At 30.7% G+C, this 18522-nt stretch overlaps 1 pseudogene; it reads right to left on the reverse strand.

The window, feature by feature from the left end:
* Window positions 1-711: 711 nt before the first annotated feature.
* LOC125217856 lies at window positions 712-7304 on the reverse strand (annotated as a pseudogene).
* Window positions 7305-18522: the final 11218 nt, after the last annotated feature.

Raw genomic sequence — 18522 nt, forward strand, 5'->3', positions numbered from 1 at the left:
TGAAAATGAATCAAATGAATGTGGAGAATCACTAATATTCAACCAGAAACCATCGGACTCAATTATTTGTTGTCAAATGACATACATATAAGCATACATATAATTTTTCCAAATGTAGGTATTGAAGCTTCTGAATAACCTGTTTATATATGTGAGACCATTATATTAACAAATATGGAGTATATTGTATTAAAAATAATAACAGAGTTTACGAAAACTTAATGTGATGTGACGCTGACACCTAAGAACATGCAACCATTGAAGATAAATAAGAACATGGAGTTCTAATAGATGTAGTCATAGATGAATTCATTAGATTCTTTTTCAAATTAATACTCCTACAGTCCTACTTAAAACATTTATTTCAAATTTATATTTGTACTTTAGAAGAATTAATCAAATTTGTTTATTAAGTTAACCAAGTACATGCTTTAAAAATAACGATGTGATCTAAAACAAAATTATGCTCCATATTTAAGACTAATTTAGAAAAATTAGTTTTGGACAAATTTAATTGACTAATTGAGTACAAAATGAGTTGGCTTTAAAATCCGACAACTTCGTTATCTTTTGGCTAAAATGGACCAATTCATAATATCGATTACCAAAAGCTAAAATGGTCTTCCTCATAAAACAAGCAGATACAAGATGCTTGGCCTTAGGATGCTGTTAAAGAATAAGAAAAGGAAATATTACAGAGGAAAAAGAAGAAAGAATAAGCTGGGTAGCAATCAAATCTTATAGAGTATAATTGGATAAGTAGCATCCAGGATCCAGCCGAATCCCATACACCATTGAAGCAGAAGAGTATCCCAAGAATCTCACACAGCTCAGTTAACCAATATGTTTTCACATATAAAAAATATGTATTCAGCTGCAACATTATATACAATAATAGAAAATAAAGAACCAATAGATAAGTAAAAATTGCAAAGGCTTTAGATGTCGAGAGAAATGCTCCCAATTATATACTCCCTGTAAACCTCAACTAATGAGTAAGAAGAGAAAGAATAGATATACCGGCATTTACAAATTGCGCCCACCCTCCTCCAGCATCATCCCTTTCAGACTTCTAGCCAGCCAGATTGCTGTATCCCTCGGAGACACCTTCTCCCTTCCAAAAGGTTTCAGGACAACCGTGAGCTCTTCAAGCCGATTCTGCTGAAGTAAGTCAGCAGACAGTTCCAGCAGTCCCTCAAGTGCCTCTGCTCTTTGCCTGAAGGAATTGACATCTAAAGTTTCCTTCATGGGCGGTGATGCTTCTTCTCGAGCTGGAGGAGGGTTCATCTTCGCTGGACTGGATTCAGAAGGGTCCGACATTGCAGCCACAGGGTTGTCAGTTATAGTTGTTACACCTACTTCCTTGGTGACAGGGTTTTCAAAGAGATTTGAAGTAGGAGTGGCATTCTGAGAGCATGTAGATTCCGAAGTTGGAGTTTTAGAAGCTGTGGATGGCTGTGGAGTAGAAGAAGAAGGTGAATCTTTTAAAACAACCTCATCTCTGGCAACATCTATTGTTTTTCCAGCATCCGGATCTCGTTCAGTGTTTTGTGCCACAGGATGCTCAATCGTAGCTTGGATGTTGCTATGAGATATCACATGTATCACTTTATTTGGAGCAGTTGGGGTAATGGCTAAAACCGGCATTTCATTAACTGCATTTTGCTCCAGTAATCCTCTGTCTGGCAACGAACTCTTCTGGTTCGGTAAAATGGAAGGGTCTGCAGAAGAAACGAGTTTCTTGATCATGACCTTGTCATCAATGCTTGATGGTGAGGTGAGGTCCGGCTTGGTCACAGGATCAGGCCTACTGATGGTTGTAGCATCTTCTCCACCCAAAGGTATATCTTCAGTGATGCAAAACGAAACCTCCATATTCGCCGTAGAGCTCGTTCTTTCATCGCGAGCATTGTTCACATTCATAAGTTTATCAGCATTTTTCACATTCATAAGCTTATCGTCCGACCGTTCTTGTAGTTTTCCAGAGGAGCAAACTTTAGATGCATAGTCACTCCCACGGCATCCAGGTGATAGATTTTCCGCTCCTTCAGATTGAGATGAGGAGCGAGTGGAACAGCTGGGTCTCGATTCGTTTATTTCAACTTCTACGGCTTCTTGTATTCTAGTTTGGCAGTTAGCCTCAAGATGATCCCCAAAGCAAATTCCTGTCCTTTCTGGGGGGAAAGGTGAGTCAATAATTTCATATATTGTAGCTTGCTCGGGACTGTGATGAAACTCTTCCGATGAGCTAATAAACGGATTCATCACATCGTCAGAGAGCTCGAAACCTTGGATAGATACTGGTGAAGATGCTGAGTTGCTGCTCTCTGTTTGCATTCTCCTAGAACCTGCAGATAAAGACCTTTTTGGGTTCTGTGTGTTTTCCCTCAAATTATGTGAAGCACAGCCATTAGGCACCGATTTCATGATTTCAGGATCTTGAACATCATTAGGACCATTCTTCGTAATATCATTTATGCAATTCGGAACATCACGCTGTGCTTGCCGGATTCGTGCAGGAAATGAGGGTCTCCTAGACAGAGTAGGAGGCGTTTTCTGTCTTGTCCTCGTTGAAAATCCTTCTTCAGCAATGGGCTTTATGAGACCAGAGGGAGGGATACCTTCACGTCTAGCCTTCGTCTTCGGAGGGGTTTCCACAACAGGTAACTACAGAGGTAGATCAACGAGAATATAAACCAGTTTCGGTCGAGGGGAGGGGGAGGAGGACAACGAACGATCCTAAAAACTTTTCGTTACCTGATGCTTCAAGGAAGGTGTTCCTTGAACTCGCTTATTGGAATCGGCATTCTTCTTTGCTGGTGCTTCTGCATTGCCCTTGGGAGCATAATTAACGAGATTTGGTTGTTTCGTGACTCTTGGAGATGCTTCAATAATCATTCTCTGGCTGTTACCACTGCCCGGTCTCGAGTGGTGGCTTCTACAGTGGAGAACTATTATTTTCTCTGTTTTTTCCTTCTTTGAGAGATACCATAATATTTTTAATTGTTTTGGGCTGCTTCGTTTCATTGCTATTTCTCTGCTCCTCATGCAGTGGTTTGCCGACATCATGTTCCATGGTATTTACGGACAATGAGTCCATAATTTGTGGGCTTTGACAGTGACCTGCATTCAACATCTTCATCAACTGAAGCTGTCTCCATATCAGGGGACTTATGACCACGGTTCACTGTGTTCTTCTCACTTGAGACTAAGCTGTCTCTGTCACTGCATGAACTGCTGCTACCTTGGCTCTCAGCCATGTTCCTTCGACTTACACGGCCAGTGGGAGGAGGTTTCTCAAGCGTAATAGCAGCAATCGGTTTATAGGATGGGCGGTATTGATCCACGTAAGGCTGTAGATATGGATGTTTCAGAAGTTCTGACGCCTGAAAAATTATTCAAAATTAGATTATAAAAAAGCATTGTTTACAAATGATGGATACAAAAGATCTAAAGGAGTTTCTTACACTTGACCGATGTTCCGGGTTTTTTCTTAGCATGCTCTTGATTAGCATTTTCCTATTACATAAAACACCATTCGAGTTAAGATTCTATACTTTCGCCCTTGAATTGTATAAAGGGGCTAAGAGAAGGCTATATTTCGTTCTATGAAAAAATGTGGAGTACTCTATAAAGGGTTACCACGGAGAAAAATATCGCAAAGATAAGCTAATTGCAACTCTTATCAATGCAATAAAAGAGAATAATATACTAATATAATGGGAAAAATAAATAAAAAAAGGGACCAACAAAGACCAAATGTGCTTACAAGGATGGGGAGTAGCAAGGAGGCAATGGGCCAATCGATGATCGATTAATCTTGCTTATTAGTCCGGCCATATCCTGAGACATGAATGCAGCTATTCATTATAAAGATGATTCCAGAGAAAATATATGTTACACAAATGAAAACAGAAAAAGTAATGTCTATTATAGTCAGGAGCATTGTTGTTAGCACACTTTTCCTCCTCTCTTACTTTACCAATTTCTCATTAAAACCTGTGTTGTCCACAAATGGGACTATTTTTTGTGGACGGAGGGATAATGATTTTATAAATATTTCAAAGACCAATGGAAAACATAGGAAAAAATTGCAACTGAACAGAATAAGGGCCAGAAATCTTACAAAAGCCTTGAAAGCAGGGCGATGAGCAGCCATTTCATACATACAGCAACCTAATTGAGGAAAGAAAAGTTACAAAGTGGGAAGTCTTATTCAGCAGGTGTTGAAGAGTTAAGAGTGATTGACCATCAACATACCAAGAGACCAAATATCAGACTTAAATCCATACGGAATGTCAGCCAAAAGTTCAGGACACATATAATTGGGAGTTCCAACTACCTGAGCAAAACATAAGAAAGATTTCAGTAAAGAAGTACTGGAATTCGTTGCAAGAAAAACAGATGAAAAGTCCCAGATGCAATGCTACATGAAATGGACAATGATTCCAGCAAAGTAATTACAGTTAGGGAAATACTTATGTTTGTTTGTCTCCTCTAGAGTTAGTTTGAATCATTTCCCAGTAGTCTTAGCACTGATCAAGTGCAAGGCACTTATGAAGCAAAATACCTATGATGCATTCACTTAAACTAACCATTATGCTAAGTCTGCTACACACTCTCTGCATATTTAAGTTTAAAATAATTGTTCATATTACGTTGTAAATTCCATGAGAAGTTCTATAATGGTAACATTCAATTTCTTTGTTGACAGAAGTACTCAGCTGCATCTCATAATATGAAAGAAACAATTGTGAGTCAATTTTCTAAGTAAACTCAATTTCTCCTTTTCCTAAATATAATTGGGTTAATAAAATATTAAGTATCTTCCAAAGTTCCAACAAAATAACCAACGGAAAAACAACCAGTATATAGCATTTATAATCCCATAAGTACAATTAATTCCATCAAGGAAGAGAGAGGTATATATGCATTATGAAACACATACTGAAGAAGCCAAGTCATCTGCCTTCAAAGTTTTAGCAAGCCCAAAATCACCTGCTCATAGGAAAGTTCAAAGACAATCTTTTTTCAGAACATGATTAAGATTCTGAAACTGAGCAATAAAGAATCATTTCCTAGCCTTCTGCAGAATTTCATTTTTTCTTTTTTCGTAAACAAAAAGCCAATGCTAAGAGGGAAAAGTTCTGGTTATCTCCTTTCTATGAAGCATCATGTTTTAGGGAAGTTGATGATTTTTTCATGATTAGCGTCGGAATAAATTCTCTTACTTGATGTACAATGAGGTCCCTTCATTTACTTCAAAATGCATATAGTTTGACAAAGATGCTACTGTCTAGTGAATTTGTTAAATTTTTTCATTATGTGGTGGCATTTTATTAAGAAGAAAACAGAATCAGGGATTGTTCAGATCCAAGCTACGGTTCATCTACTTCTACAACCTAGGTTGATGAGTGTAGAATCTCAGATGAACACTTTATTAAAACTTAGGGATTACGAATGTGCTTGTAGTTTTCTATCAGCAACATGTTTGCGAATTTTTTTACTTTAAGATGTTTAGAATGGGATTGATTTCTTTCCCTTGATAATAGGCGAGTGACTTTTTACACTAATATTATCCGGATCTTCAGTAAGATAGAAGAATTTGGTTCCTCTATTAACTTACCTAAACGAACACCTTGATCTTTGGTAAGAAAAATATTTGAGCACTGCAACAAAGAGCTAAAGAGATCAGTTCCCACTGTTAAAGGAACATAATAAAAAATCAAGTCAGCTATGCTTACCTTAAGATCCCGATGCAGAACATAGTTGGAGTGCAGATACTCAACCGCCAATAATAGTTGAGCAAACCACTTCAACAGTTTCTACAGAGAGGCATGATTAAACAGGAAGCATATCAATTAAAATTCGAACTTTAAATCAGCAAAGAGTAATACATCTGAAAGGTAGGAACTCAAACCTCCTCCGGGAAGTGCTGTCCATTGGATTTTTTCATCAATTCAGCCCTGTTATTCAACCATCAAAATATTATGTTAAAAGGCGCTTATGCATATGGAAATGAATTCATCTGTCCAGTTACAATTGCATCATAACACACTTACATGTCACCACCCTCACAGTAGCCAGTAACAATGCAGACATAACAACCCTGTTTTATTTTAAAAGATATAGTTCGGTAAGAAAAAATTTTATTATGAAAGTCTACCTACACCAAGAATAGTCATGGAATTATATTGAAGACTAGGAATTAGAAGCTTCAACGAGAATTACCTTCTCTACCCAAGCTTCCTTATACTCAACAATATACGGATGTTGTATCCGTGCAATTAAAGCCATCTGTTATTTCAAATAGCCAGAAACACCTCTGTTAGTTCATATTCAAGCACCGGTACACATGACTAACGACGAAACTCGCGATATAGTGGAGACTCTAGATTACTAAAATTGGACTGAGGAAATTGACAATAATGCCTTATCAGATAAAGCTCTCTTCATTTACCATGTAAGCAATCATACATTCTTCTTCAAACAGATAGTGAAAAGTACTTGAAATCAAGAGATTCCCAAAAACATTGACAAGAATATCAAATACTAAAAAAACACCAAATTAGCAAGAATATTCTTTTCAAAATGCAGTGAGCAAACAAAGAAAGTATAAATAACAATAACTGCATCGATCTGAAGAAGTTAAAAAAAAAACAGTTTCACCTCTTGATGTGCTGATCTCCGGCAACGCTCCGTTTGGCGAGCTAACCGAATCTTCTTGAGCACATACCTATGTGACATTTCCAAAATCAGAAAAAGGACATACAAGAATCACAGATTTCCCTATAAACTAAAAATCATCATTAGATTGATTATGTCGTACTTTTTCCTTTCCAATTTGTGATTGACTAAAATGGCAGCACCAAAAGCTCCACGCCCAATTTGCTCCATAAGCTCATACTGATCCATTTTCGATTCCATATCTCAAAGCCCCAAACCCCTCTCACTCTAAATTCCTGATTTCTACACTGATGCTCGCATTTACAAAATCTCACCGAATCATCGAATCCTCAAACACAGGAATAATCTGTATCACTCAAGTGAAACTGCTGCTTAAAGACTAAATACAAAGAAACACATGTTGACATTAACCTAATTTTTGGATCTTCTGCCGCTTCTATGTGCACATGAGCAGATCAATCCCAAAAAATGCACATCATAATTCCAACTCCACAAATAGCAATACATACACGAAAATGAGCAGCAAGTACTTGGACAGACTGATGCAGTTAATGAAATTCAACCAGAGAAAGCTGAGCTTTTCAATGTTTTTTCTTTTGATTAAACAGTTAATTGTAGTTAGGTTGGGTGGGTTGGTGTTACAATTAACAATTTCCAACTAATTTATTTGTGAGAGGAACTAATTCACTGCGACAGCCCTACCCTATCTTCCGTGAGCTGTCATTCAGATGAAAACGATAATTTACCCAAACTGGAGTGAATGTTTTTCGGAAAGTCAAAATAAATGGCTAAAATCTTAATAATTTAATTTATAAAATTAAATTTCTAAATTACATAAATTGAAAAATCTATATTCATAATTTAATTTTCTAAATTACATAATCAAGATTACTAAAGTACTACTACCAAATAAAACACAGTCTAACTTCCTAAATTTCATCATTATTATTCTTTTAATTTATATATTTAATTATAATTTTAGATGTTTATAGATTTAAAATAAATAAATTTAAAAAATTTACTCCATCGGTTCCTTAAAACATAGGATTAGTTCATTTATTTTTATTTTTATTTTTTAAAACGAAGGAGTATAATACAAAGTCTAAATTGCATCATTATAAAATGAAATTCGCAAAAATAATTAAAATAGGGAATAATTAGGTCATTCCTACTCATCCAAAATCGTTTTGGTTCGTTCCATTAAATTTATATTTCCTGTTTTAAAATTTGTTAATTGCATTAATTTAACTATTTCCTATTTAATATTTGTTTCATTCCATTAATTTCACATTTTCTATTTTAAAATTTGTTTCATTCTATTAATTTTATATTTCTGATTTAAAGTTAGAGAATAAGTATCTCTCTCATACACACATGGATTCAAAAAATAAATTCAGCAATCACCGTGACGCCTATAATGGTGCTTCGCAACTACTGCGAATCAATCAAGCAACTCGACTATCTATTCCTCCTTTGGTGGATATAGCAGTCGCCCATTCATCAGTGATCTTGTTATGGCCTTTGGATCAGAGGACCTGCCCCCTCCCAGTTGTCCACCATGGCCACAACAATATTGTCGACAGAGGGGTGACCGCTATATCCATAAGATGAGGGATGGATAATCGAGTTGCTTAATTGGCTTACTTATGTGTGAATACTATCAAACGTCAATCAAAACAACATTACATCGTATATAGTTAATAATGGCATATTATACTTAATTAAATAATTTCACTTGTTCCATTTCATCCCATCCCGTTTCTCAATTTTTGCTTGCATCTCATATTTTATCAATATAAACTTTAATTCAACAAATAAAATTATTTAAAATATATAAATAAATAATACGAATCGTTCGTTTTCTGTAAGACCACCCTCATCGGTGATTTTGAGATGGAGGTGGAGCATATAAGACAAAATAGGAAGCAATAAAAATAAAGTAAAAATGAAATTATCCAATCCAACCCCCAATTTTAAGACTTGTCAGCCGGCCAAACCAAAAGTGGAGGGCAAATGACACATGTCTATTTTCCGTTGGCTCCATGTATTATTATTTTTACTTTTTTTTATTTACTATTAATTATTGATTAATCACTCCTTTATTTAATTATGCACATGTTTTAGAATTGTATACTAAAAATATGAAATGTAAATATGTTGGATAATCACCTTTTGAATATTTTGAACATTGTGAATTTATGAAATTTTTATTACTTTTAGTTATTAATTTAATTTATTTAATAATTATCATTTTTGTGAACATTGTGCACACTTGGATTAATTTTGGCACAAACAATTAAATATGTACTAATGTTTATCTTGTTTAAGCTAGCTTTTTTTTCACTCTTTCATTTGTATTTTGGTTTGTTTATTTCTATTATCGTATTGTATTTTTTTAATGTGTGTAATTTATTATTATATTGTGCTTTAATTATTTGAATATCTAATATTTTCTATTTTAAATTTGAATCATATACTTTTTACTATAATTTTTAGACATTATTTAATATATTTAAATTAATTATAAATCAAAATATTAATATAAAATATATGAAAAAGAAAATATTGGGTTGGGTTGGGTTGGGGTCACTGATGGAAGTAAAAAAGTTGATGGGTTAAATTGAGTGAGGGTTGTGTATGTGGAGGATAGAGAAATGAATATTTTATTAAAAAGTTGATTGAGATTGGATTGGATGAATGTCACGGATGGAGATAGTCTAATGTGACATCAATTTTGTTGTTGTTCCAGTATGTAATGTAAAGAAGTCATTAAGTAATGTTAACATCAATTTTTTATATTAATTACAAAATCAAAACAATTAACTATTCAGTAAAACTATATTAGTAGTAATTTTTTAAAAGTTGATATGCAAATCTACTAGCTAAAGTTTATGAATTTATTTGTAAATTTATTGCCAAATTGGATATTAATAAGAGTGATAATAAACAATTAAATTTTGTACAACCAAAATAAGGTTATATTGATAATTTGATGTATTAATTATATATTAAAATAATAAATATAGTAAGTGGATAAGTTAAAAAGACTTATTAGCCTTTAATCTTATTTTTTATTTTTATATTTGAATTTTCTTTTTATTGTATTTAAAATTTGAATTAAAGTATGCACTAATTACATTTATGGTTCCAAAAAAGTAAAAAATTATACACAAATCATAAATATATGACCATAATATTATGCACTTTCCATGTACTCCTTCCGTTTCTTTATAGTTGAGTCATTTTATCATTTCGGGAAGTTTCTTCATAGTTGAGTCGTTTCCTTATATGGTAACTTTTTCTTCTTTCTTACTTTACTCTCTCTTACTTTATTCTCTCTACTTTATTTACTTTATACTTTATTCTCTCTACCTTTTCCTCTCTCTTACTTTTTTATCTATTTATTTAACATACCCAACATTCATTTCTAAAACTCCGTGCCAAAAAGTTTCATCTCAACTATAAAGAAACGGAGGAAATACTATATATATATATATCCATATATTTTAATTAAAATACATAAATAAACCAATTTTTTTATAAATAAATCAGTTTTTTGTTATATAAAATTTGGTCACGTACATTTGTTGATTAATCTGTGGAGTAGAAAAACTTGCAAGAGGTGTTTTACGATTTAATTTTGATAGGGAGCTGAGCTGACAGAGTGACAGTCACCTCTCTCTAATGATTGTCTAATTAGTAGTTAAAGGGTTTAAATTAAAGACGACAAATTTATATTCACGCAAATAATTAGGATCAAACTTACTGTGGTTAACTGATAGAGTAATATTTTCAAATGTATAGCGAGAATGCCATCATTTTAAAATCTTTGACTACTGAATAATACTAGTATATTCTCTTTTGATTTTACCAAAAACTTTGCATCCAAAGTAACCAAAAAAAATGAAACTATAAGGTCATTTCTAATCATATAGTAGTATTAAATTTTATTTTTGATGTAGAAATTTTTTAATTATATTGTAAATCTACATTTTTATATTTTTTATGAAACAATATAAAATATGGGTCTCTGCAAAAATTTGTGAGACACATGCTAAAAAATAATGTAAATATTGAATTTGATGTATTAAGTAAAATACTTTCTAGTATGACATATACTCAAAAAATAGATTTGTATTTGGCGTAAATAGTTGGAAACAGTCTAATTACTATTAAAACTCGATCACATTTTCAGTGGTAATCTAAAACTCAAAATGCAAATACTAGCTTTAATGGTATTTCATAGCTCGTTTCATTTTGGATTGTTGAGTAAAATATATAATACTCGGTTTTGAATATACACAAAAACAAATTCTAATTATTTTTTTCTAATTTTATAAGGAAAATATATATATAGAGAGAGAGAATATTCATTTAAATATAGAATTTAGTATAAACGATTGTTATAAAATCACTATTTAATATAATATTTATACTAGAATTGGTTTAAGTCTAATATAAATAGTTAGATTAAATCTTATAACTGGATACATCTTCATTTTTTTAATTAAAAATTTGAAAAGCCCATGTGAGCAAAGCAAATATTCCCTCTATTACCTATTACTTGAGGCATTATTTTTGGCACACGATTTAAAAAAATTGTGTTTAGTTTATTAAAAGAGATCAAATAATTGTATAAGAAAAAGAATGAATTATGAGAGATAAGAGAGTAGAGTGATAGAATAAGTGATATTAAATATTTTGTAGTTAACCACAAAAGAAAACTGACACTCATATAACGTGGGATAATCTAAAATAGAATACAATTCAAGTAACTTGGATTCTACTTATATTATTTATTACTATTATTTTGATGTATTCTATTTGTATTGTTTATTGAATGGATTATTTACGGTGTTTTATACATTACTAATTTATATGTTGAGAAGACTATTTTGATATTTTATACTACCCCTTTTTAAAAATATAGTATAATTTTCATTTACTCAGTCCTTTAAAAATATAAAATTTTAAAACTTTCTATTTTAGAAAGTGAACCTCACAATTCTCTCTTACTTTATCCATTTTTCTCTTCCTATTTCTTATATTATCAATTCATCTCTCTTACTTACCAATGGTCCATTGAAACTGTGCCATATTTCAAAAGTTTCAAATTAAAGTTGCATGGAAACGACACGAAATGCACCCAAAATACTTTGATTATGAGGGATTTAAAGTTAGAAGCTTTTGGCATATGTGATGCAACTGAAGAGTCACCAACGGTGCCCATTAACCGGTCACTAGATGCCTAGCCAAGAAGTTCGAAGACAGATTGAATAGATTAGTTCAACAAATGTTGATTTGAGAATTATTCAAGATGTCCATCCAAGAAGACGGATTAAATAGTTCAAAATGCATTAATTTATTTACGTGCAATAGTCCAATGACTGAAGGCTTATAGACTATTTGTGAAGAACGAGCCCAAGAAAATTATGAATCTTATTCATTTAGAAAATTGCAAGATTTGGAAGCTAAACAATTTTGTTTTGATATTTATTTATTTTCTAGTTAGTAGATTAAGTGGATGACAAGATATTATTATTTTACCAAATTAGAGTTTCATTTCTAGCTTATTTTCTTCTGTTTCAAACCAATCTCTCATTAAGCGTCATCTAAAACTACAATCATATTAAAATGCGGTCAAAATCACATATACTCCATATACTAAAAGTGGAATCAATATAATTGATTAACATAAATATTAATTTATCACCTATGGGTGATATGAAATGTTAATGCATACAAATTGATATATCGATATACGTCATTTCGATGGTCGATTAATGTGAATGTATCGAATAACAATATGAAATATCAATATAGCAAAAATAGGATATCACATATTCATAATGAAATATCAATAAATATGTAAATAATAGAATCGAAATTCGATCATATTTATGATATGAGAAAACTTAAAGTGTATTTGTTTTAATTTTAGCAGTCAATGATTGTATATGTAGCATAATATCTAATTAATGATGTATGAGTGTTTGAGTGGAAAGAGATTATAAAATTGATGCATGAGAGTAATAATAATGCATTAATGGATGGAGTAGGGTGTCAGTGCAAGAGCACGTGCTGTGGCTCCCCTGGCACACATGTGATTCGCACGTGACACGTGCTCCGCTGACTCTTCTCTGGTCAACCAAATCCTCATTAAACGATTAAATATTTAAATAAATACTCTCATCTTACAATTAGTAAAGCGTTTTTTTAACATACTGTATAATCTAAAAAATATAATATCTAAAGAAAATTAAAGTAAATGAGCAAAGAAAAAATAAAGTAAAAGAATAAAGAAAGAATAAAATACTAAAAGAAATACTAAAAGAAAGTAAAAAATCAAGAAAGAGTAATTATATTATTATTAGAAAAAAATGAAATTGACACGTCCCAGAAAAGGAATTAGAATAGTTTATAATAGAACATAAGGAGTACTAATGTTTCTTCATAGACTTAGACTTGTTATTTTATCATTCAAAAAACTACTATATCTGTTCAGGAAAAATAGTCATATTTTTTTTTTTTTTGTCATCCATCTTATTAGTCTCTATCTATTTATAATAGTAAAGTAAATTTTACTCTATAACGAACTAAGTCTCAATTTTAAATACTTTAACCACTTTTCCCCTTATCTCTCAACTTTTCTAATTTTGAACATTGCATGTTGTCTACAACTAAAATTATTTTTTATGGACGAGAAAATACTCCCTTCGTCCCTTAAAAATAAACCATATTTGCCATTTTTGGAATGTCCCTAAAAAATAGACCAATTTTATTTAAGGAAACATTTTTATCGCTTATAAGATGAATCTTATTCTTCACTAACAATACTTCAATTACTTTTCATTTCTATTTCTTTCTTACTTTACCAATCGTGCATTATTAATTTATAATCTATCAAGAAAAAATGTGATATTAAAATAAAAGATGATTTAAAGCTATACTATTAATGTAATAATGAGTAATCTATTTATGTTATAAAATTAATATTGCCAGGATACATGTTTAAAAAAAAAAAAAAAATTGCCGTGACATACTGCAGAAGCAGACTGTACACAATTCCCCTGTTAAATTATTGATTAATCGAATCCCTGCAGTTTACATAATTCATCGAATTGTACCAGATATAATGAAGAATATGTGAATATGCATGTTAAGGTCTGAAGAGTGAAGCCAAAATTGGGCCCCTAAATATTCCAGTTTGTTACCCCCAAAAGGATTTTGAATTATATATGTCAGCAACATTATTTTTGTTTATATGAGTACTCACTACTCCGTACTCAAACTATTGCATACCGATTTTTTTTTTTAATTTAAGAAAGTGACGAATAAAGTTTAAATGTTACTCCTAGTTACTACTACTACAAGTTTGAATACACCATCCAACTCGTTTATATAAATAGTAATATTAGTACTCCTTTTTTTATCGACTAAATAATTAACTCGTGGTAGATAATTTCCATTAAGTATTAGATTTCGATATTTGTTTTAATAATAATTTTGATAAATTCTATTGATATGTATAATTTCAGTTCAACCAACGAAATGCAATTATTTATTTCGTCGGATGGATGTATGACATGCATATCCAATTTCTACTCAAAATGTTAGGTGGTACGTACGTAATTGCTAAGGATGATTAAAAGTGACTTATAAATTTATGTACAACAACCAATACCTTTCACTATGTCGATTTTAAGCATAGATCATGCAAAATAGGTGCAACAACAAGCAACTGCCAATTTGATATCCAAAAGTTACAATTATAAAGATTGATGAAATCTTGTGATTCAGCATGTCACAATTAATTAAGCAAATCAACGCAGCTGTAACGCCGCAAAACTAGTTGGTTAAACTACTATGTATGCATATACACCATTATTTTTCACTATATCTTAATTACACTATATTTACTACTCCATTCTTCAATGTATGTAGCTGCGCGCTTGTGCATATGCACTTCACGGAAGTCATCACTCATTTCTAATTTTGTGGGTAATAAGAAACCAAATAAAATGATGGGTAAAGCTATATGGCCATAATGTGGCTGGTCATAAATGGCTTTTCAGTAAATATAGATACTTTTGGATATTAATAATTTAATTGACTCATTTAATGCTTAATCAGTTGACAATATTACCCTTAGTTTTTAATTATAGTTTCTTTCATTTATTCCATTCTTTTTTAGAGTAATTTGTTACTTAACTTTTTTATCACTTCGTTTTTATTTTTATTACTCTATATTATATAAATAATAGTTTTTTTTAAATTTTAGTTATTACAATACTCCATAACATATAATCAATAAGGTAATGATGAAGTTATATAACTACTATCGTAATATATATATATATATTACTTTTTAAATCTTCACGTATCAAGATTTAATTTATCAATTTTCTCTATAATTTCAAAATAAGTTGTGAATATGTGGCATTACATTTCCATATTAGTGAGTAGGTTGTGATATAACACCAAGGTTAAATATATATTATAATAAAATTAGTTATAAAATTTAAAATTTAGTAAATACTCCGTACTACTTAACTCCGAATTATTTTGACAAATTGTTAATATTATATAATAGTAGGAGTATGTGTTTTCATTAAAATTAAATCATTTCACTATAATTAAACAGTGAATTAATTTGTAGTATAACTAAAGTTGAATTGTTTTTGTATAAATATATTGTCATAGTATTTACATGTATTTTATTCGCAAGTTATTTAATAATAGGATAAGTTATACTAGTATATTTTAAATTAGTTTAAACTAAGTAAGTGAAGCTAAACATAAATAATCACTAATAATAGAATTGAAATATCATGAGCATATTTTATTATGATTTCAAAACTAATATACATATTAAATCATCTGAATAATTTTTAGTACCTCACTTTAAATTAATAAAATATGTATTTGATTACAAATAAGTGCATAATTGATTGCTAAACAATTTTATAATAATTAAATAATTAGTATAGTTAAAATTGATCAAAATAATTAAATTACGTGACTAAAGTGTGTGGTTTAATGTTTTCTAAATATAGGCATTGGGAAATAATTAGGAAAAAAGTATTTTTTTTCATCATGCCTTAGAGTTGGATCTATTAATGATGTTTAGGATTATTATTTGTTGAAAACTTTTCATAAATAAATGTTTTTGTGGATGACCAAAAATGGTAATTGTGCTCTATTTTTTGTGGACAACCAAAAATAGTAATTGTGCTCTATTTTTTGTGGACGAATGAAGTATTATTGATTGGATACAAAGAGTGTCGGGTATAGGATTTAAGGTTTGATGGTACGAATTATAAAACAAATAATTATGATATAAATAAAATTATATGAAATATAAATATAATTATAAATAGTAAATACCAAGAAAAATTTATTTGAGGTACTAGTTTATTAAAAATAATATTATATAAAATAATAAAAATAATAGAATATAATATAAAAAATAAAAAGCAATTAAAAAAAGTAAGAATATTTTTATTTGAAGTATGAGTTTTACTACAAATAATATAACATAAATGATAAAATATAGTATAGGGTATAATATAAAAAATCAAAGCAATTAAAATAAATAGTAGCATAATATGAGAAAAAAAAACTTATAATATAATCTAATATGTAGGAAAGAAAATGGCAGTACAAATAAATACTACTCTACATAACTAAAAGAAACAAAAAAAGTAAAGAAAATATGAGTGCAGAAATAAAAAAAAAATATAAACGCAAGTGATCAGTATCAGTATAAGTCAAAATGTGAATTTGGGAGGGTATATTAGTCTTAAAAAAATTGCTACTTTCTAGCTTTATAAATTTCATCAATTTAACATTAAATACACAGAATTTTAATAATTTTTTAATATTATGGCTGGCCATAATGTGGCCATTTAGCATCACTCTAAAATGATAGTCACCTCCACTAATTAATCATGGAATCAAATCATTAATCATATCAATCATATATATAATTATATAGTGTAACAGCTACTTCCAATGATGATTTCTCAAATAATCCGCTCTTTCTCAGATAATGTTTCTTGTGTCAATAATTAGGAGGCAAAAAGAGCCCCAGTGCGTAAAACTAGAAGAATCTAATGATCGATTCAATAACTTTAATTAGTCTTTGATAAAGAAATAACAATAAAAAAGTAAGACTACAATTTATTGTCTGTTAGCCTTATAGGTAAATGCTTTAAAACCTGTTTTAGTCTATATTGCTGCAAATAAGACTATACATTAAAAAAATTTCAATAATGGTCTAACCTTTCCGTTTATAATATTTGATTTTTAACTATTTATGTGAGTTTGAAATTGATATTTAAGAAAAAAAAATTGAGTACTATTTTTTATGATTGTCCTTATATATTAGTACATCTATAAATAATTGCATCTTGTATTATTCGGACGTCTTATCTTTGTTGTGTTAACTTCTTTCGCCATTAATAATTGTTGGACTTGGAGGTTTGTCTATGAAATTGACAATCCGACAATGAACTTCAAAAGTTATCAATTAATTATGACTTTCGACCCCAAATATAGGTCTAATTAGCAAAATAGAGTCACGAAGAAAATTTAAGCAGGAAAATATTCAAAAGTTAGGTCTAATTTGCAATAATGTGGAAAGATTGAGATTTAATGAGCAAGTACTTTTAGCACTAAAGTAGTGTATGTAAAAATGACGTGGAAAGAAGATGAAATATGTTGTTATTATTTAAAATGGAAAGCCCAATATATTACTCCATTTTAAGAAAAAAAGAAATTGGGCATGCCCAAACATATGTTAGTTGTTAGGAAGAGTAGTGTATAGGCCTTCTCACGGCCCACTCTCCTATAATTGATTTTATATTGCTCAGATATTTTTTTTATTGAACATTACTTAATGATAAAATTAAGGACATTCATCCAGTGCCCTTCGGAATTCGGGTAATCGCAACTGCGTATTGAAGGAAGTAACCGAGCATGCGCGGGCATGCTCATATGCCAATGCAGGTTGTTGAGCACACAAAGGCTACATGTTTGCGTGTGCTTGTGCACCCTAATCCATAGCCTAGTCACAAGGTCCCAAGTGATGTTCATTTGATTTAATATGATTTTTTTTATCAATCTAAAAACCTGATATTTCATGTCTTTTTAGCACCTTCACATTTTTCAATTCTAAATTTTATTTAATTTCTTCTAGTTTTTGACAAACTCTATCATCGTGTTAGTGAAATTTGTAGATCAACTTAGATACGAATTCACTGAAGCCAATGTGTAATTGATGTCATATTTATGTTTAAGTGGATTTGTATCTATATGGTTGGATATAACCATTGAATTGAAGTTGAGATAGCCTACTGAAATTCAGTATTTATTTCATAGTGCTCAAGAATTGTGGATAACATTAGAAAATACTTAAGTAGCATTTATTTCATAGTACTCAAGAATTGTGGATAACAGTAGAAAGTAACGTAAGTAGTGTAGTCTAATGCTCAACTTCAAAGTGTTCAAGAGTTTTGTACTCTTGCCCTCTTCATAATTACTTCTTCAAACAAATCCCGTACGTGTGGCTAAATTGTCGCCATTTCACAATTAGTTTTCAATACAAAACATTACCATCATATATAGATGCAGTGGCACAACACAAATTCATGGAATATGGATTGGTGAACCTTGAATATAGGTAATGCTCTGTCACAAACCAATTAATCAAAGGACTAATTTTTTGCTAGAGAAGGAAGCTACTTTTTGTACTAATTCAGTCTTAATTTTAACAGAGAAAACTGATTCAAAGCACACAAAGAAAATAGGAAAAAATGATTAGAAAGACATAAA

Source organism: Salvia hispanica, chromosome 4 (assembly GCF_023119035.1).
Source record: "Salvia hispanica cultivar TCC Black 2014 chromosome 4, UniMelb_Shisp_WGS_1.0, whole genome shotgun sequence".
Taxonomy (NCBI): Eukaryota; Viridiplantae; Streptophyta; class Magnoliopsida; order Lamiales; family Lamiaceae; genus Salvia; species Salvia hispanica.